The 21,078-nt window shown below is 44.2% G+C and overlaps 1 protein-coding gene and 1 non-coding gene across 2 annotated transcripts in view; one reads left to right on the top strand and one right to left on the bottom strand.

Annotated features, from left to right (window-relative positions):
• LOC126355884 (serine/threonine-protein phosphatase rdgC) overlaps positions 1–21,078 on the top strand; it is a 1,775,952-nt gene that overhangs the window by 101,457 nt on the left and 1,653,417 nt on the right. The window lies entirely within an intron of this gene.
• Trnas-cga (transfer RNA serine (anticodon CGA)) lies at positions 19,539–19,622 on the bottom strand. Its single transcript has one exon. It is a non-coding gene; the product is annotated as a tRNA-Ser (tRNA).

Raw genomic sequence — 21,078 nt, forward strand, 5'->3', positions numbered from 1 at the left:
TAAATTTGGGGAATCTGGGAGTGTGATCTTTGAAACGTTTAAACACGCCAATGGGGAACATTCCTTATCAAGAGCACAAGATTTTCGCTGGCTCAAACCATTCTTGGAAGGATGAGAAGATGAACTTCGCTCAGACCGACGTTTATCAATCAAGATGATGTGAGACTTATTAAACTCGAACACTTTGACTCTATATCAAATTTTGACCAAAGATTTGAGGATGTGAAAGGTTTGCGCCGAAATGATGCCGATAAACATCGCAAGTGAGCAGAAGGACAATCGAAGAAACGTGTGCCTTGATCTTCTTGAGAGGACTGCCAATGACTATGAATGATTCAGTCGTGTGACCATAGGAGACAAATGCCGGATTTCTTAGTACAGAGAAAGTGGAAAAGATAGAAGCGATTTGCATTTTTGGCAGTATGGGTGTCAAGCATGAAGAATTTGTTCCTCCACGACAAACTGACAACCAAGTGTTTTACAAAGATGTCCTTGAAAGGCTCAGGAAAGTGGTGAATTGATTGAGACCGGACACTGCAGAGAAGTGGATGCTGCGACGCGACAACGCTCCATGTCACACGGCCACTTCCATCACGGAATTTTTTTATCTCAAATGGAATGTCTGTTGTTCCACAGGCCCACTATTCATGTGAGTCGTTGTGACTGTTATCTTTTCCAAAACTGAAGAAGCCATAGAAGGACGTCATTTTGGGAAACTGGAGAACGTTCGAAAGAATGTGATCGACATGTTGAAGGAACTAGCAGTTGAATCCTTTCAGCGCTTTTACCAAGATTGTGAACAGCGACACTTCCGTAGGGAACTACTTTGACGCGGGACATGTAATTTGAAAAAATTAAAAACTTTGGTAGATAAAAAATCAGTCTCATTAATTTACTCACACACCTCGCTTACGCAAAACTTACTGGTGAGTAAGCCTGTCTATTAGTTACAACTCTGTCAAATTCCCTATTATTGTTCCTGAGACTAGACTTGACAAAAAGGGTTCAAATGGCTCTGAGCACTATGGGACTAAATATCTGAGGTCATCAGTCCTCTAGAACTTAGAACTAGTTAAACCTAACTAACCTAAGGACATCACACACATCCGCGCCTGACACAGGATTCGAACCTGCGACCGTTGCGGTATCGCGGTTCCAGACTGAAGCGCCTAGAACCGCTCGGTCACGACGGCCGTCTTAGACTTCATATACAGACAGAAAAACGCGATGGGAGATTTTAATGTAGCAGTATGCGCAGCTATGCTAAGAAACGTCAAATGTATTTGTTGAGGTTCTAGGTGTATTGTAGATTTTCAGAACTTGGTGGAACCGGATTGCAAGAAATGAAGGAGTTCTACCTTTCACTGATTCCGCTACTGTCTGATTAAATTAATCTCACGTCATAATCTTCTCTTTCCTGCACCGTGGAGGTATTGGCTCTCTACACTTAGTGCAGGCAACTGAACTGCCGGGGTGAATAAATTGATGAATGAAGGGAGCTGGAGGAGACTACAGACCAGTAACAGACAGGTAATCGCAATTAAATCTGATGTATTATTAACGTAGGAGTTCCCAGCCCACAATTTTGGATTATACAACAATCTGCAGGCTTGCTCTGGGCGAAGCCAAATGTACAGGGAAAAAAAATAGAAACCATTTAGAAATAATGGTCACTCGTTCAGTCCCTAGACAGATTGTTGATCAGAAAATCAGAGAAGGACATCGAGAATCTAGAATCAAAAACGAAAGCAATGAGAAATGAATAGTCACGAATTGCGAGGCGCAGACAGAGGCAGCGTGATGAAGATTACCGCTGCAGTATTCCTCGCGGTGCATATCACGAAACTGCAGCTTCATAACGGACTGATGTGCTACGACCGTTCTACTGTGAACTTCTTGGCTTAAGCTGAACGACAATGCGGATGATGATATTTTCACTCTGCAGCGGAGTGTGCTCTGATTTGAAACTTCCCGGCAGATTAAAAGTGTGTAGCAGACCGTGACACGAACTCAGCACCTTTTGCGTTTCACAGACATGTGCTCTGCCAACTGAGCTACCAAAACACTATTAATGATCAATCCTCAGATTCCGCCAGTGGCTGATCTACAGCCTCCCAAACTTTACAGAAGTTCTCCTGCGAAACTTGCTGGAGTACCACTCCTAGAAGAAAGGAGATTGTGGAGACGTAGCTTAGAGACAGGCTCATGGATGTGTGCAGAATGAAATATTCTCTCTGCAGTGGAGTGTGCGCTGATATGATAGTTTTTAGTAGATTACAACTGTTTGCTGCACCGGGAGTCGAACTCTACCAGCTAAGCTACCCAAGCACGACTCACGACCTGTCTCGACAGTTTTAATACCACCAGCACACTGTGTATGGTTGCTTCCAAGATGGTGGAAACCAATTTATAAGTCACGAAAAAGTCTCTAACTACCACACTAGTCCTAGCCACGAAGCAATACCTACCGAAAACAGCAACGAACTGAGACCCAGATGGCGTCTCTCGGTAGTTTTCTTACCTCAGATGCCGCACAACTATGTGCTTTTTCGGAGCGAAAAGGTTCCTGAAAGTCAGCTTTACTGGGAATGGACAAGCCGATGGTCGGTTAGTCTTTCAGTTGAGGGACAGTTCGGCCCAGCCACGCGCCTGTTGGTAGTCCTGGGTGATGGCGCCAGCTGTGGGAAAGTTGACTATAATTTGAAACTAACAGGCACTCCAACTTCTGCATATTTACGCCATATTGAGTATTTTATGATTTATTTGGTTGGTGATACACGAAAAGTTTTCCGGTCACGCCATCCAATAGTTCAATAGTGTTTGGGAAGCTCAGTTGGTAGAGTGCTTGCCTGCAAAAGGTAAACGTGACGAGTTCGTGTCATGGTCTGGTACTCACTTTTAATCTGACAAGAAGTTTCACATGAGCGTACACTCTGCAGCAAAGGGAAAATATCATCATCCGCACAGATGTTCAGCTTCAGCCAAGGCGTTCACGGTAGAGTGCTCGTAGCATATCAGTGCCTGATGAAGCAATGAATACAAGAAAACTTCATTTTAAACATAAAGACAATAACAACAACATGTTTGACACGCAAATAAACGCCTAGTAAAGCTCCGTATGGATCAGCTACACAAATAGTGACACGCTATATTAACTTTCACGTGGGGCTGATTCCTATGGGCTGCCACACATAACATTGAAAGAAAAAAATCTCTGAAGATGCTACAACTGTGCTGAAATGTGTTTTGGGATTAAACAATAACCATAAGTTCTGGTCTTGCAGGAATGGGACACTCTTTAATTCATTACTGTTCGTATTGACTGGTTTAGAGTGATCACAGAAGGTCTTAATACTGATAGCCGGACGGCGACTTGAACTGTAGGCCTCCTAGTCCAGGTTCTTCTTACTGCGTCACCTCACTTTGAACTGCACGAAAGACTATGATTGTAGACACCTGCTCCTGCTAGGGCTGGGGAGTTGATATAGTGACGACACCGTATCCTGATCGATTTGTTTCGTCATGATTAAATGATATTCTTATGTGGTGGTCAATTCTGCGTCTCACACAGTATACTTGGAATATTCATACTAGATGTTAATTAATTCTTATTTAAATAGATATACAGGGTGGTCCATTGATAGCGACCGGGCCAAATATGTCACGAAATAAGCGTCAAACGAAAATACTACAAAGAACGAAACTCGTATAGCTTGAAGGGGGAAACCAGATGGCGCTATGGTTGGCCCGCTAGATGGCGCTGCCACATGTCAAACGGATATCAACTGCATTTTTTTTTAAAAAGTAGGAACCCCCATTTTTTATTACATATTCGTGTAGTACGTAAGGAAATATGAATGTTTTAGTTGGACCACTTTTTTCGCTTTGCGATAGATGGTGCTGTAATAGTCACTAACGTATAAGCACGTGGTATCACGTAAAATTCCGTCAGTGCGGACGGTATTTGCTTCGTGATGCATTACCTGTGTTAAAATGGACCGTTTACCAATTGCGGAAAAGGTCGATATCATGTTGATGTATGACTATTGCGATCAAAATGCCCAACGAGCGTGTGCTTTGCAAGCTGATCGGTATCCTGGACGACATCATACAAGTGTCCGTACCGTTCCCCGGATAGTTGCGTTATTTAAGGAAACAGGAAGTGTTCAGCCACATGTGAAACGTCAACGATGACCGGCAACAGATGATGATGCCTAGTAGGTGTTTTAGCTGCTGTCGCGGCTAATACGCACATCAGTAGCAGGCAAATCGTGCGAGGATCGGGAATCTCAAAAAGTAGTTGTTGAGAATACTACATCAACATCGATTGCACCCGTACCATAATTCTATGCACCAGGAATTACATGGCGACGACTTTGAGAAATTACGGGACGATGACAGGTTTTTTGCACGCGTTCTATTTAGCGACGAAGCGTCATTCACCAACAGCAGTAACGCAAACCGGCAAAACATGCGCTATTGGGCAAAGGAAAATCCACGATGGCTGCGACAAGTGGAACATCAGCGACCTTGGCGGGCTAATGTGTGGCGCGGCATTATGGGAGGAAGGATAATTGGCCCCCATTTTATCGATGGCAATCTAAATGGTGCAATTTATGCTGATTTCCTACGTAATGTTCTACCGGTGTTACTACAAGATGTTTCACTGCACGACAGAATGGCGACGCACTTCCAACATGATGGATGTCCGGCACATAGCTCGCGTGCGGTTGAAGCGGTACTGAATAGAATTTCATGACAGGTGGATTGGTCGTCGAAGCACCATACCATGACCCGCACGTTCACCGGATCTGTCGTCCCCGGATTTCTTTCTGTGGGGAAAGTTGAAGGATATTTGCTGTCGTGATACACCGACAGCGCCTGACAACATGCGTCAGCGTGTTGTCAATGCATGTGCGAACATTACGGAAGGCGAACTACTCGCTGTTGAGATGAATGTCGTTACACGTATTGCCAAATGCATTGAGGTTGACGGACATTATTTTGAGCGTTTACTGCATTAATGTGGTATTTACAGGTAATCACGCTGTAACAACATGCGTTCTCAGAAATGATAAATTCACAAAAGTACATATATATCACATTGGAACAATCGAAATAAAATGTTCAAACGTACCTACGTTCTCTATTTTCATTTTAAAAAATCTACCTGTTACAAACTTTTCGTCTAAAATTGTGAGCCCTATGTTTGTGACTATTACATCGCCATCTAACACAAAGCGAAAAAAGTGGTCCACATAAAACATTCCTATTTCTTTACGCATTACACGAATATGTAATAAAAATGGAGGTTCCTATTTAAAAAAACGCATTTGATATCCGTTTGACCTATGGCAGCGCCATCTAGAGGGCCAACCATAGCGCCGTCTGCTTTCCCCCTTCAAGCTAGACAAGTTTCGTTCTTCGTAGTTTTTTCGTTTGACGCTTATTTCGTGAGATATTTGGCCCGGTCACGATCAGTGGACCACCCTGTATGTTGAAGTATATTATCAACTGACAGCTCATCGGAAAAGAGCTTCGAGAAGAGAATTTATACAACCCATGTTACTTTTGGACATCTCACGAATCGAGTCTTCATGAATAAATATGTGACACTATGCACCAAACTAATGGTGTATCGAGCAGTTGTTTTTACCCTGCTCTGTGTTTGCGAAACCTGGACGCTGTATCGCCGTGGGCTTTAGAAACGACACCGCTTCAACCAGCGCAAGCTTAGATACATGTGAACATCAAATGAGATGCCTTCACATGAAACGCACCTGTTCGTGAGATGCCGCAGATTTACGGTATAGAGGTTTCCGTCATTGGTCATCAACTGAGATGTCTTGGGCATGTTCATCGGATGAGGAACGCAGACCCCCCCGAAACATTTTTTTCATTGAAATGAGTAGAGACAGAAGAGGCCGTGATGTGCTTCTGAAGCGCTCTAAGGATCACTTCGCGAAGAACCTAAAGAGTCTAAACACTGACTCGGCTAACTGAAGCACCACGGCACAAAGTCGTTCTCTCCGGGGCGCAAAAGTACTTCAGCTGCTATTTTACATTCTGTGCAGCGACGTAGAAAACTGGAAAATGAGAAACGTCAGAGAAGCAAACTTCGCCAGGCTCAGACACGCCCTCCACCCTCTGCTATGTGCAGCCTGTGTAGCCGCAAGTTTCATTCCAGAATTAGTCTGCTCAGCCGTGAAAGGCGTATCCACACCTGAACTGCGATGCAGTAAAGAAAATACAGGGAAAAAATGGAATGCTCGGGATACAAGAATCAGCAGACGACGAGCGTGAGGTGCACTGAGTGTGGAGGGTAAGGATAAACATGTATGGTGACTCATAAATAACGAAAATTTTTCCGAAGACCACATGCTGCTGGGCATAAAAACTTTAGAACCTTTGTTAAAATTTTTGTCTTCTGAACTCTCTGTTTACAGAACTAAAGACAATAATTATTTAGACAAAAATAAATTTTTGATGTAACACGTTTTTATATCGGACTAAGAAGTATAAAATAATTTCGGCTGGCCCCATAAGGATTCCTAAACCCATACAGGAAGTTCTGAAAATCTGTGGATGTGATTTTTTAATAGCTGTCAAAATACTTGTATGTTTTGTAACGAAAGTCGTAGTGGTTAGGTGAACTATTCATGCATCAATTGTGTATTGCATGCATCCCACTTTCTCGTTATAAATCTTACAACTATTTTCATAGCTATCAAAAATTCTGAATCAAGAATTTTCGGAACTATCTGCAGATGATAAGGACTCATACGGGGCCTAGAGAAATTATTTTAAACTTTTTAGTTGGTTTTAGAAATATGTATATTAAAAATTTATTTTGAGCTAAATAATTATTTTATGATTTTTAGGCTTGTACGTGTGATCGTTTTCAATCGATTTCAAGCAGCCTGATGATAGTACAAGAGATACATGTGGTAAATTTCAGTTTTATTTCTGTTTTTATTTACTTGAATCAACTAAAGCGTTCCTTTTTCTCGCGTACATCTGACGAAAAGATGACAACGGGAAAAAATTAGAGGGATTTTAGCACACACGGAAGCTTATCAACAACCGCTCTTCTTGCGAACCATTAGTGACTGGAACACGAGAAGGGAGGAAATGGCAGCGGTACACAAAATACCCTCTGGCACACACCAGGCAACAAAGTGAGTTAATATCACATTGTCGTCCAGTTCTGAGCTATGTTGAAAGTTTCAGGTCGCTAGCTTGTCGGAAAGTCAGTTTAAAATCAAATGCAAAATTAGTACCGAACAGAAAGACAGATAAGAGAGAGAGTTTATAAGAATGTCGTAAAATGAGTCACGTATATACCAAATTTGGATGAAGTTACTCGACGGATTCACTGAGATATGTTTTTATATCACTTCTTTTCACCCCCACCCTCAGCCGCAGGGGTGCTAAAGGGGTCTTAATGTCAGTAATTTTTTTTACCTGTTTGCAAGTGATACGTGTGCCTAATTTGAAGACCTACGTCAGACCAGCATTCTAGAGTTTTCGACGGTACTTAAGCATTCAAAGCCTAAAATGCTGTGCTTTCGGTGTCTCGTGGAATCGATGCCATGAACCATATTAAAAGTCACAGACGAAATGGAATCATCCAGTACTTATCAGGTATCTCTGATTCAGTTTTAGCTCATTTATGTATATATCTACACTATGTGATCAAAAGTGTCTGGACATCCCAAAAACAGACCTTTTTCATATTACGTGCATTGTGCGACCACCTACTGCCAGGTACTCCATATCAGCTACCTCGGTATGCATTAGATATCGTGAGAGACCAGAATGGGGCGCTCCACGGAACACGGACTTTAAACGGGGTCAGGTGATTGGGTGTCACTTGTGTCATACGTCTTACGCGAGATTTCTACACTCCTAAACATCCCTAGGTCCGCTGTTTCCGATCTGACATTGAAGTGGAAACGTGAAGGGACACGTACAGCACAAAAGCTTACAGACCAACCTTGTCTGTTGACTTACAGACTTACAAAGACCGTCGACAGTTGAAGTGGGTCGTAATGTGTAATCGGCAGACATCACACAGGAATTCCAAACTGTATCAGGATCCACTGCAAGTACTATAACAGTTAGGCGGGAGGTGAGAAAACTTGGATTTCATGGTCGAGCGGCTGCTCATAAGACACACATCACGTCGGTAAATGCCAAACGAAGCCCCGCTTTGGGTACGCTTTGTGGACGATTAATACTGGAAATACGTTGTATGGAGTGACGAAGCACGGTACACCATGAGGCGATCCGATGGCAGGATGTGGGTATGGCGAATGCCTGGTGAACGTCATCTGCCAGCGTGTGTAGTCCCAACAGTAAAATTCGGAGGCTGTGGTGTTATGGTGTGATCGTGTTTTTCATGGAGGGGGCTTGCATCCTTTGTTGTTTTGCGTGGCACTATCACAGCACATGCCTACAACCATGTTTTAAGCACCTTCGTGCTCCCCATTGTTGAAGTGCAATTCTGGAATGGCGACTGCATCTTTCAACGCGATCGAGCACCTGTTCATAATGCACGGACTGTGGCGGAGTGGTTACACGGCAGTAACATTCCTGTAATGGACTGTCCTGCACAGAGTCCTGACCTGAATCCTATAGAATACGTTAGTGATGTCTTGGAACTCCGACTTCGTACCAGGCCTCACCGACCGACATCGAGATCTCTCCTCAGTGCATCACTTCGTGGAGAATGGGCCGCCATTTCCCAAGAAACCTTCCAGCACTTGATTAAACGTATTCCTGCGGGAGTGGAAGCTGTCATCAAGACTATAGGTGCGCCACGACTTTGTTTGTCATTTTCAGCCAGGTGTCTGGATAGTTTTGATCAAATAGCGTATTTACGTATGTAACAAATCTTGTGGGCTAGTCATCCTCTACTCCTCACAGATTTGTATCGTATTACCGCATACTGCATTATTACTTAGTTTCTATAATCTTATTTGGATACTTTAGATTTCTCGTTACATTTTGATTTTTGCAAGTTCTCATTTCAAGTTTTGTCGAAAATAAAAATTAAATCTAGACTTTTCTTCAAATCTGCATCGTCAATACGCTCATACGTCACGGGTGTAATGTGAGACAATGGAAATGATACATTGATTTAAATATTTTATTAAATGAAACAATAATTTTACTGTTACCAGTCACTGTTTATTTATCTCCACGACACCTTTCAAAGGTTTAGACCTCCATCATCAGGTGGATTTACATTTGTTAGAATGACGTGTGTGTGTGTGTGTGTGTGTGTGTGTGTGTGTGTGTGTGTCACAGTGCCCCAGGTTCCTCCAAAAAATGAGATTGTTAGCAGAACTGATAATGTGATTAACACACATGTCACACTAACAAGTGTAAATCCACCTGACGATGGAGGTTTAAACCTTTGAAACACGTCGTGGAGATAAATAAACAATGACTGATAACAGTAAACGTGTTGTTTCATTTAATGTCGATAACAGTCACGGTAAAGCCTAACCTCAAATATTCGCTTTCAAAGTAAATTATTTCACAGAGGAAAAGTTTTTAATCATTTCAAGCACGTGCGCGTGAAGCTCATAAATGAGGAATGTGGTATAAAAGTAGATTGCCAACCAACAACTGAGGAAGTTCAAGTGAGAATCCTCCTTCAGTCGCTGCTACGCTCTCCAGGAAAACGATACTCAACAAAAACTAATCGTGTAGATTGAGGCTTCCTGCAACGGAATCTTATCATACAGAACGAGGCTTCCTTGACACGTGCCACTCAACGTGTGCAGAACTCGTACTGGCCCTGCAGCTGGGCTCTAGCTTGATGCAACTGGCTGCTAGATAGCGGGACGTCGACTGCGCAGTAGTAGTTCGTTCCCTAAGTTGGTTAAATGTCGCTTTCTGAGTGATAATGCAAAGCGAACATGCTCCGCGAGGAAGAGCACTGGCCATTCAGCTGCGCGCGCCTGCTTTGTTGTCCAACTCTGGTGGAGTGCCAGTGCCATTGAGAAGAGTGGGGCACGGGTTGGGTGGGATGAGGGGGGAGGGAGGGAGAGAGAGAGAGAGAGAGAGAGAGAGAGAGAGAGAAAGAGAGAGAGAGAGAGAGACGTGTAGGCGTCAGACTCGCAGGTAGCCCGCTCGGCCGCTGCGCTGTCAACCAGGTCTTATCGCGCGCGCCTTCCTTCCCCTGAAGCGCGTCCCAGCCTGTCTGTGTGGAGGCGCAATCCGACCGCTTCTGGACGCCGTACACTCGTCGACCACACAGTGGCTACCGAGCCAGCGTTACCTCCATCACTTGCTACAACAATTACAGTCTCTGCTTTCAACAACTGCTCTAATCCCTTTCATACTCTCCTCATATCAATATAGCCACATTTCTGACAGTAATATAAACCCTTGATTAAGTTGCAAAGATTCGAAACCTACAGAAATAATCCTGAGGAAACTAATAAATATTTCCCTCCGCAGAGGAGACAGCGCTGCAGAGTACTGTTGAGAATCGAATCCAAGACCTTGGACTCACTTTTGTAAAATTCTGAAATTAGGTGACTGGCACTGGCAGAATGGAAGGCGGGTCTTGAGTCTTGGCTGGATCATTCAGTCGGTAAGATTATTGTCTCTGAAAGGCATCATTCTGAATACAAGTCCTGGTACAGCACACAGATTTAATCTGTCAGGAAGTATCCACCTTGAGATTGCTAGCAGGGCTGATAATGTAATTAAGTAGCACTGTATTATGAGAAAGTTGCAAACTACTAATTTTTGTAAATCCGAGTGCCAGAAAGAACTTCTCACACAATTACTAGTACTGTAAGATGAGATGAGTTTTTCTTCTGTATTTTATCAGTACAATCTGCTACAAAACAGTACTTTTGTTTATAATGTAATGGATCTGTGGTGGAATATCACGTCTTACGGTTCTGCAGTGTCTCGTTAAATGTAAACTTTGTAACGCGTTTTTATTAAGTCGCATTCTCGTGCCTGTTCGGTACAAATTTTGCAATTGATTTTAAGCTAACATTCTGTTGAGCTAGAGACTTCAAATTTTAAACATACCTCGCAAATGGATGTCAATCCAATAGTGTGGAGGTAATAACCAATAGGGGAGGGTGTGTGGGTGAAAACAGAATGCCAAAGTAGTAGAGTAGCCCTTGTCCGATTGGAGTTCCTCCTCGATGGATGTGCTAAGCAGACTGCGGCACAGCCCCTACTGTCGCAACGTGCGTAAATTACTTGCTTCAGAAAGAATCTGCGCCGACTCATTCGATTTATAGTCTGTAACGGCTGAAGCAATTTCTGTCATTATATATTCTGTGTTTTTCGCCAATCCTCAATGTTGGTCTACAGCTCCGTATCTGTGCCAGAATGATGTTCTCATAGCCAGCGAGTCATATGAGCGAAGAGATGAAAATCAGATTGAGCCACGTCTGGCGTGTACGGAAGGTGATCAAACACTTCCCATCGAAAACGCTGCAGGAGTGTCGTTGTTGCAGCTGCAGTGTACGGTCGAGCACTGCCATGAAAGAAGACAATGCCTGAGGACAACATTCCCCTTCGCTTGTTCTGAACTGCCCTACGTAGACGATTTTGTCAAACTGTCTCGCTGAAGAAGATCACCGGCTGACCTTTCCTTCCATCCCTGACCACTTGCATCATCTACATCAGGCACTGTACGGTGAGTGTCGGAGGGTACCCTGTAGCAATACTAGTAACTTCCTTTCCTGTTCCAGTCGTAAATAGAGCGATGGAAAAACTTTTGTCTATATGCCTCCGTATGGGCACTAATTTCTCGTATCTTATTTTCGTGGTCCTTACGCGCAATGTATGTTGGGCAAAGCGGAATCGTTTGGCAGTCCGCTTCAAATGCCTGTTCTCTAAATTTTCTCACTAACGTTCCTCGAAAAGAACATCGCCTTCCCCGCAGCGATTCCTATTTGAGTTCCCGAAGCATCTCCGTAACACTTACGTGTTGTTCAAACCTGCCTGTAGCAAATCTAGCAGCCCGCTTCTGAACTGCTTCGATACCTTCCTTCAACCCGACCTGGAACGGGTCCAAAATACTCGAGCAGTACTGAAGAATAGGTCGCAACAGCCTCCTATACGCGGTCTCCTTTACAGGTGAACCACTCTTTCGTAAAATTCTCTCCCAACAACCCAAAGTCGACCATGTGCCTGTCCTACCACGGTTCTCACATGCTCGTTACATTTCAGATCGCTTTGTAACGTTACGACCAGATATTTAAACGACTTGGCTGAGTCACGCAGGACAGCGGTAATACTGTATCCGAACATTACAGGTTTGTTCTTCCTGCTTATCCGCGCAGACTTATATTTTTCCACATTTAGAGCTAGCTGCCGTTTGTCACACCAACTGGAAATTTTGTGTAAGTCGTCTTGTATCTTCCTACAGTCATTAACTTCGACACATTACCGTACACCACAGCACCATCAGCAACAAACGCAGGTTGCTGCTCACCCTGTCCGCCAAACCGTTTATATATAGAGAGAACAACAGCGGTCCTATCTCACTTCCCTGGGGCGCTCCTTACGATACCCTTGCCGGCTGCTGTGGCCAAGTGATCCTAGGCGGTTCACTTTGGAACTGCGCTGCTGCTACTGTCGCAGGTTCGAATCCTGCCTCGGGCATAGGATGTGTGTGATGTCTTTAGGTTAGTTAGGTTTAATTACACTACTGGCCATTAAAATTGCTACACCACGTAGATAAAGTACTACAGACGCGAAATTTAACCGACAGGAAGAAGATGCTGTGATATGCAAACGATTAGCTTTTCAGAGCATTCACACAACGTTGGCGTCGGTGGCGACACTTACAACGTGCTGACATGAGGAAAGTTTCCAACCGATTTCTCATACACAAACAGCAGTTGACCGGCGTTGCCTGGTGAAACGTTGTTGTGATGCCTCGTGTCAGGAGGAGAAATGCGTACCACCAAGTTTCCGACTTTGATAAAGGTCGGATTGTAGCCTATCGCGATTGTGGTTTATCGTATCGCGACAGTGCAGCTCGCGTTGGTTGAGATCTAATGACTGTTAGCAGAATATGGAATCGGTGGGTTCAGGAGGTTAATACGGAACGCCGTGCTGTATCCCAACGGCCTCGAATCACTAGCAGTCGAGATAACAGGCAACTTATCTGCATGGCTGTAACGGATCGTGCAGCCACGTCTCGATCCCTGAGCCGACAGATGGGGACGTTTGCAAGACAACAACCATCTGCACGAACAGTTCGACGACGTTTGCAGCAGCATGGACTATCGGCTCGGATACCATGGCTGTGGTTATCCTTGACGCTGCATCACAGAGAGGAGCGGCTGCGATGGTGTACTCAACGACGAACCTGGTCGCACGAATGGCAAAACGTCATTTTTTTTTCGGATGAATCCAGGTTCTGTTTACAGCATCATGATGGTCGCATCCGAGTCTGGCGACATCGCGGTGAAGGCAAATTGGAAGCGTGTACTCGTCATCGCCATACTGGCGTATCACCCGGCTTGATGGTATGGGGTGCCATTGGTTACACGTCTCGGTCACCTCTTGTTCGCATTGACGACACTTTGAACAGTGGACGTTACATTTCAAATGTGATACGTCCCGTGGCTCTACCCTTCACTCGATCCCTGCGAAACTCTACATTTCAGCAGGATAATGCACTACCGTATGTTGCAGTTCCTGTACGGGCCTTTCTGGTTGCAGAACATGATCGTCTGCTGCCTTTGCCAGCACGTTCTCCAGATCTCTCACCAACTGGAAACGTCTGGTCAATGGTGGCCGAGCAACTGGCTCGTCACAATACGCCAGTCACTACTCTTGATGAACTGCGGTAACGTGTTGAAGTTGCATTAGCAGCTGCCCCTGTACACGCCATCCAAGCTCTGTTTGACTCAATGCCCAGGCGTATCAAGGCCGTTATTACGGCCACAGGTGGGTGTTCTGGGTACTGATTCCTCAGGATCTATGCACCCAAATTGCGTGAAAATGTAATCACATGTTAGTTCTAGTATAATATATTTATCCAATGAATACCCGTTTATCACCTGCATTTCTTCTTGGTGTAGCAATTTTAATGGCTAGTAGTGCAGGTCTAAGTCTAGCGGACAGATGACCTCAGATGTGAAGTCCCACAGTGCTTAGAGTCATTTGAACCATTTTTGAACGATGAACGATACCCTTGTCTCTGATGGACTCTTGTCGTCGAGGGCAACGTAATGGGTTCTATTACTTAAGAAGTCTTCGAGCCACTCACATTACTGTGAACTTATTCCACATGCTCGCACCTTCGCTAACAGCGCGGCGTCTGTACCTGTACTTGTGTTTGTACCTCCTGCTTCAAAGTTACTGCGCCATTGCTGACACTTTGCTGTCACTCGTGATAGTTACGTTACGTGGATTGTATGAAATCAGGCGGAACCCCTCGGCGCGAAGAAATCGAATGACACCACGCACTGCATACCTATCACGAGACAATATCGTTCCAAGCATCTTTACCTGCCCACTGTGCACACAGATTTCAGAAGTGCGACGTGACGCGATCGACGGACACTCTAAAGACATTGCGCAGCACATCTGCACAAAGCATCGTCGAACTTTCATTGTGGTTTTAATTCCGCAACCGAATGGACCTTGTAAAAACATGGCCCACATATATAGGGTATTTGAATCTTATAGGCACAAAGGAAAGTCACTCACTACTTCAACACTATATAACAGAGTTCCGAAGGATCCAAACTGGAAATATGCACCTTATGAGAAAGACACTGAAACAAGTGTTCCACATAACCACCGTACGTGTCAAGGCAGGGCTTGTACAAATTCAAGAATACCAGGATGTTCTGAATGCACTGACAACCATTCATTGTCGTTCTCAGAGTTCAACGCCGGCCGCGGTGGTCTCGCGGTTCTAGGCGCGCAGTCCGGAACCGTGCGACTGCTACGGTCGCAGGTTCGAATCCTGCCTCGGGCATGGATGTGTGTGATGTCCTTAGGTTAGTTAGGTTTAAGTAGTTCTAAGTTCTAGGGGACTGATGACCACAGCAGTTGAGTCCCATAGTGCTCAGAGACATTTTTTTTTTTTGAGTTCAACGACACTATCAATGGCGGCGGTGCGCACCAAAGCTTTTAAATATCTCCACGCAAAAAAATGTTCAACAAGTTCAAGTTGCTGAACCTGGGAAACCATGGTATTGGCGCGCGATGACCAATATACTTGTTTCCGAACCGCTGTTTACCAATACTTAGGCAAGAGAAGTGATGATAAAATCAAACAGTGGCAGTTTATTACTTTGTAATTTACACCTAACTTGTAATGTGTCAATACAAACGTATTGTTAGACATTAACAGTGTTATAACATTGGTATGTCTGCATTCACATATGTCGTATTGGGAAAACGGTTTTTGGACCAGTATTTGTTGGGATTATTTGCTCCTTTTTTTTTTGTCCGTTGCCCGCTTGCTTCTTTTTGTACATTAGCTCTATTAAGGGTAACCTGACGATGACTTTGTAACCGAAACAGGCCTACAGTTGAAATAAAGATAGTATTCAGAGCGTCGTAACTTGTTACATAGGAATATACAGGGCGTTTATAAATGAATATCTGGGTTTTAACGCTTTATAATATTTATTATATTAAACGTACAGTTATAAAAGATATGTCAAATGAAAGAGCAACTCAAGAGCCTTATAAATGTTCAATGTGAGCACCATTTGTCACATGGCACACATCAAGTCTATAGCCGAGTTCTTCCCATACGTTCGTTAGTGTGTCTTCAGTGATTGTAACAACAGCTGCTTCAATCCGGTTTCTTAATTGAGGGAGGTACGTACACACGATCCTTGATGAAGCCCCAAAGGAAAAAATCGCATGGCGTTAGGTCGGGTGAACGTGGAGGCCATGCAAAGCAAGCCCTGTCATTGGGCCGCTTGCGGCCTATCCAGCGCTCGGCTATAGCCTTTATGTGTGCCGTGTGACAAATGGTGCTCACATTGAAAATTTATAAAGTTCTTGGTAAAGCTGTTTGATTTGCTCTTTCATTTCGCATATCATTTATAACTATAAGTTTAATGTAATAAATATACTAAAGCGTTAAAACCCCGATATTCATTTATAAACACCCTGTATTATGTCCTAAAAAGAAAGTATCCTCAAATGCCTGTACTCAAGAAACTGTATAAGGATACCACAAAAAGAATAAGGCATACGCAGAGGCAAAATTTCAGCCAATAAAACATTATTTAAACTCGAAAAACAAATGGAAGCGACGACTTCAGTCATTTCAACAGAAAATAAACACAACACCACAAGTGCACTATAGTAAGTGAATTAAGGTACATAAAGTTCCATTTGCACTGCCCGATGGGACATTCAGACAATTTAATTGAACTTCAGTGAAGCTGGTGAATGTTACACTTTGGGAGTCAAGTGCAGGACACACAATACACGGAACAGGTAATGTGCAGGCACCAGCGACCAAACCGACGGGCACGCTTCCGCCCGCGCCGCTACCCCTGTCCCTATGCTGTTGTGCTTCCAACTGGACGGCCCCTGCGCTGTCCCGTTGCTCACTCGTCCTTCCGCTAAGCCTCCAGCTGCCCAGCGTCCTCCTCTTCCTGTTGCCGGAAGTGTCCCTCTCCACCCGCTGCGTCCGCTCAGATTTCCACACCGACGTGTCTTTATTTACGTACACTGTGATTCAGCTGCCCTTACGTAGGGGTTTTATGCAACCCGCAACGCCTTCAAGTACTACGTACAAATTTTCGTATTCTCTAGCTAGCTACGCACAAACTATTAGTCTACAGTAAATACGAGCAGCACGTTTTTGTAGGTAATTTGATGTAATTAAATTCTGTACTAGGATACAATTTCGCAGGATGTCAAATTATTCAATAAAAACATACAAAAGTGATCTTCAAACGCGTTTTTCTTGAATATTGTGGAATGCAGTGAGAACATGTCCCAGTACAAAAAAATTGGAAATATGTGGGAAGTTCCTATGGGGCCAAACTGCTGAGGTCATCGATCCCGAGTCTTACACACTACTTTATCTAAGATAAACTAACTTACGCTAAGGACAACACACGCTCTCATACCTGAGGGAGGACTCGAAACCTCCACCGGGGGGAGCTGCGCGAACCATGGCAAGGCACCTAAGACCACGTGGCTACCCAGCGAGGCCAGTACAAATTTTCACTCCATTAAATCTGCTGCAAAATGTCCTATTCATTTTTTCTGTTAGAGTAATAGTTCGTGCATAGAGAGTTACAGACATGAAAATTTGCTAGTGGCATTTGAAGGGATTGCGGGTTACATAAAACCCGTAAGCGGGGGCAGCTGAAGCACCTTGAATATTTCACGAGAGGTAATATGATGCACTCCTTCCACACGTATACTTCAGCTGAAGAACCTACAAGACACCGTATTGGACCGCATCAAGCTCACATGTGCTTCACATTGTAACTGATGTGCTATGAATAAACGCTGTTTCAAAATGCCAGCATATAGAGGATATATCGAAAATCCGTCTGTAATGGTACAATTTTTGCAATTACATATCATTGCAGTTATTAGCATTTAAAAGTATCAGGTGATTTATGAAATAAGAGAAAATCAAAATTTGTACGTCGTCAGTGTGGTGAAGTGGGTGTAAACGTGGAGTTACAAAACAAAGTTGTGATTCGTATTGTGCCAGAAGCAAAATTTATATTACTTACCCTTGCGTTTCTGGAACGTTCAGGGATTTTTCTTATTGATTTAACAGAAGTGTGTTATGTAATACTAGATCTTATGTAAAGATAAGAACTCTCTCTTAGGAGTGTGTCGTCATTGTCTACATCTACATCCATACACCAAGCCACCTGACGGTGTGTGGCGGAGGGTACCTTGAGTACCTCTATCGGTTCTCCCTTCTATTCTAGACTGGTATTGTTCGTGGAAAGAAAGATTGTCGGTATGCCTCTGTGTCGGCTCTAATCTTCCTGATTTTATCCTCATGGTCTCTTCGCGAGTTATACGTAGGAGGGAGCAACAATCTGCTTGACTCCTCGGTGAAGGTATGTTCTCGAAACTTCAGCAAAAGCCCGTACCGAGCTACTGAGCGTCTCTCTTGCAGAGTCTTCCACTCGAGTTTATCATCTCCGCAACGCTTTCGCGATTACTAAACGATCCTGCAACGAAGCGCGCTGCTCTCTGTTGGTTCTTCTCTATCTCTTCTATCAACGCTATCTGTTACGGTTCCCATAATGGTGAGGAGTATTCAAGCAGTGAGCGAACAATTGTACTGTAACCTGCTTCCTTTGTTTTCGGATTGCATTTCCTTAGGATTCTTCCAATGAATCACAGTCTGGCATCTGCTTTACCGACTATTAATTTCATATGGTCATTCCATTTTAAATCACTCCTAATGCCTACTCCCAGATAATTTATGGAATTAACTGCTTCCAGTTGCTGACCTGCTATATTGTAGCTAAATGATATAGGATCTTTCTTTCTATGTATTCGCAGTACATTACACTTCTCTACATTGAGATTCAATTGCCATTCCCTGTGCTATGCGTCAATTCGCTGCAGAACCTCCTGCATTTCAGTACAATTTTCCATTGCTACAACCTCTCGATACACCACAGCATCATCCTCAAAAAGCCTCAGTGAACTTCCAATGTAATCCACAAGGTCATTTTTGTATACTGTGAATAGCAACGGGCCCACGGCACTCCCCTGCGGCACACCTGAAATCACTCTTACTTCGGCAGACTTAAATCGCACGCAGCCGGTAGGATTGGAACCTACGCTCCCACAGGGAATCTGATTTCGAGTCAGACGCCTTAGCCACGCGGCCACGAATTTACAAGTCAAACATCAAAAACGGAAATGGGAGTAAATACACCGAGATGACAAAAGTCATGGTATAGAGATATAAACATATCCGGACGGAGGCAAGGTATAAATGGGGAGTGCATTGACGGAGCTGTCATTTGTAGTCGCGTGATGCGAAAATGTATCCGACGTGACAATGGCCCCACAACGGGAATTAACAGACTCTGAACGCGGAATGGTAGTTGGAGCGAGACTTATAGGGCATCCCATTTCGGAAATGGCTTGGGAATTAAATAGTGCGCGATCCACAGTGGTAAGAGTGTACCGAGAATACAAAATTTCAGGCGTCACCTCTCCCAACGAACAACTCAGTATCCGACAGCCTTCACTTAACGACCGCGAGCAGTGGCGTTTGCGTAGATCTTTCTTTCTATGTATTCGCGGCACTTTACACTTCTCTACATTGAGATTCAATTGCCATTCCCTGTACTATGGGTCAATTCGCTGCAGAACATCCTGCATTTCAGTACAATTTTCCATTGCTACAACCTCTCGATACACCACAGCATCATCCTCAAAAAGCCTCAGTGAACTTCCAACGTTATCCACAAGGCCATTTTTGTATACTGTGAATACCAACGGGCCCATGACAGTCCCCTGCTGCACACCTGAAATCACTCTTACTTCGGAAGACTTAAATCGCACGCAGCCGGTAGGATTCGAACCTACGCTCCCACAGGGAATCTGATTTCGAGTCAGACGCCTTATCCACTCGGCCACGAGTTTACAAGTCAAACATCAAAAACGTAAATGGGAGTAAATACACCGAGATGACAAAAGTCATGGTATAGCGATATAAACATATCCGGACGGGGGCAAGTTATAAATGGGGAGTGCATTGACGGAGCTGTCATTTGTAGTCGCGTGATGTGAAAATGTATCCGACGTGACAATGGCCCCACAACGGGAATTAACAGACTCTGAACGCGGAATGGTAGTTGGAGCGAGACTTACAGGGCATCCCATTTCGGAAATCGCTTGGGAATTAAATAGTCAGTATCCGACAGCCTTCACTTAACGACCGCGAGCAGTGGCGTTTGCGTAGAGTTGTCAGTAGTAACAGACAAGCAACTTTGCGTGAAATAACCACAGAAATTAACGTGGAACGTACGACGAATATATTTGCTAAGACAGTAAGGTGAAATTTAGCTTTGAGGGCTACGGTAGCAGACTACCAATGCGAGTACCCTTGTTAAGAGCACATCGCCTGCAGCGCCTCCCCTGCGCTTGTGACCAAATCGGTTGGACCACAGATGACTCGAAAACCGTGGCCTGCTCAGATGAGTCACAATTTCAGTTGGTATGAGCTGATGGAGAGTTCGAGTGTGGTACGGACCCCACGAAGCCATGGGCCCGACTTGTCAACAAGACACTCTGTGCAAGCTGGTGGTTGCTCCATAATGCTGTGGGGTGCGTTACATGAAATGGATGGGTCCTAGTTATGTTTGGGTACTTGGAGACCATTTGCAGCCATTGACCAATTTCGTGTTCCAAACAACAATGGAATTTTTATGGCTAGTTTTGAGAGATTGCAAGTCACTCTCACTTCTAATTCGGTGTTATGCCGCTTCATGTTATTAGGTAATATGATCTTCATTGCAGTTTTGACTTCATGCATCATGATGATGGTGGGCAGTAGTTAATGCTCTTGCTTGCGTGCTCTAGGGAAGGAATAATGGGAAGCTTTAGCTGTGTTCAAAGGAATAGGGTGCCGATTTAAACGACTGCAGTAAAAGTGCACGGCGACGGTGGGCCGAGGGAACCTGGGGGAGACATATCCGGACGGCTGAGTTCTCCGGCCTCATTGTGCACAAACTTTGGTTGGCGCCACATCCAGGTAGACTGACTACCGCCAAGAAGTCTCCGCTGCAGTGGCCAGTGCATTGTACACCTGAAATAAAACAGAGGGCGGGCCTTTATAATAAAGCAGAGGACGGGCCTTTGTTAGGCAGCAAGCCAACAAAACAACTGTAAGCATTCTGCGAATTTCCGTGGGACAAGGCCACTGGCGCCCAGACATCCAGACTCTGTTACAAAACACATTTGTGAAAGCACGAGGCTTTTAGCGAGTTCATGGTCATTCTTTGGAAACTTTGAAATGGACCCACCAGGTGAGATAACAAGCTTTTATGTAGCGATGTAGTTCCATCCTGGTCAAGTTGATAGAAAAAGACATGGCAAACA

Source organism: Schistocerca gregaria, chromosome 3 (assembly GCF_023897955.1).
Source record: "Schistocerca gregaria isolate iqSchGreg1 chromosome 3, iqSchGreg1.2, whole genome shotgun sequence".
Classification (NCBI taxonomy): domain Eukaryota; kingdom Metazoa; phylum Arthropoda; class Insecta; order Orthoptera; family Acrididae; genus Schistocerca; species Schistocerca gregaria.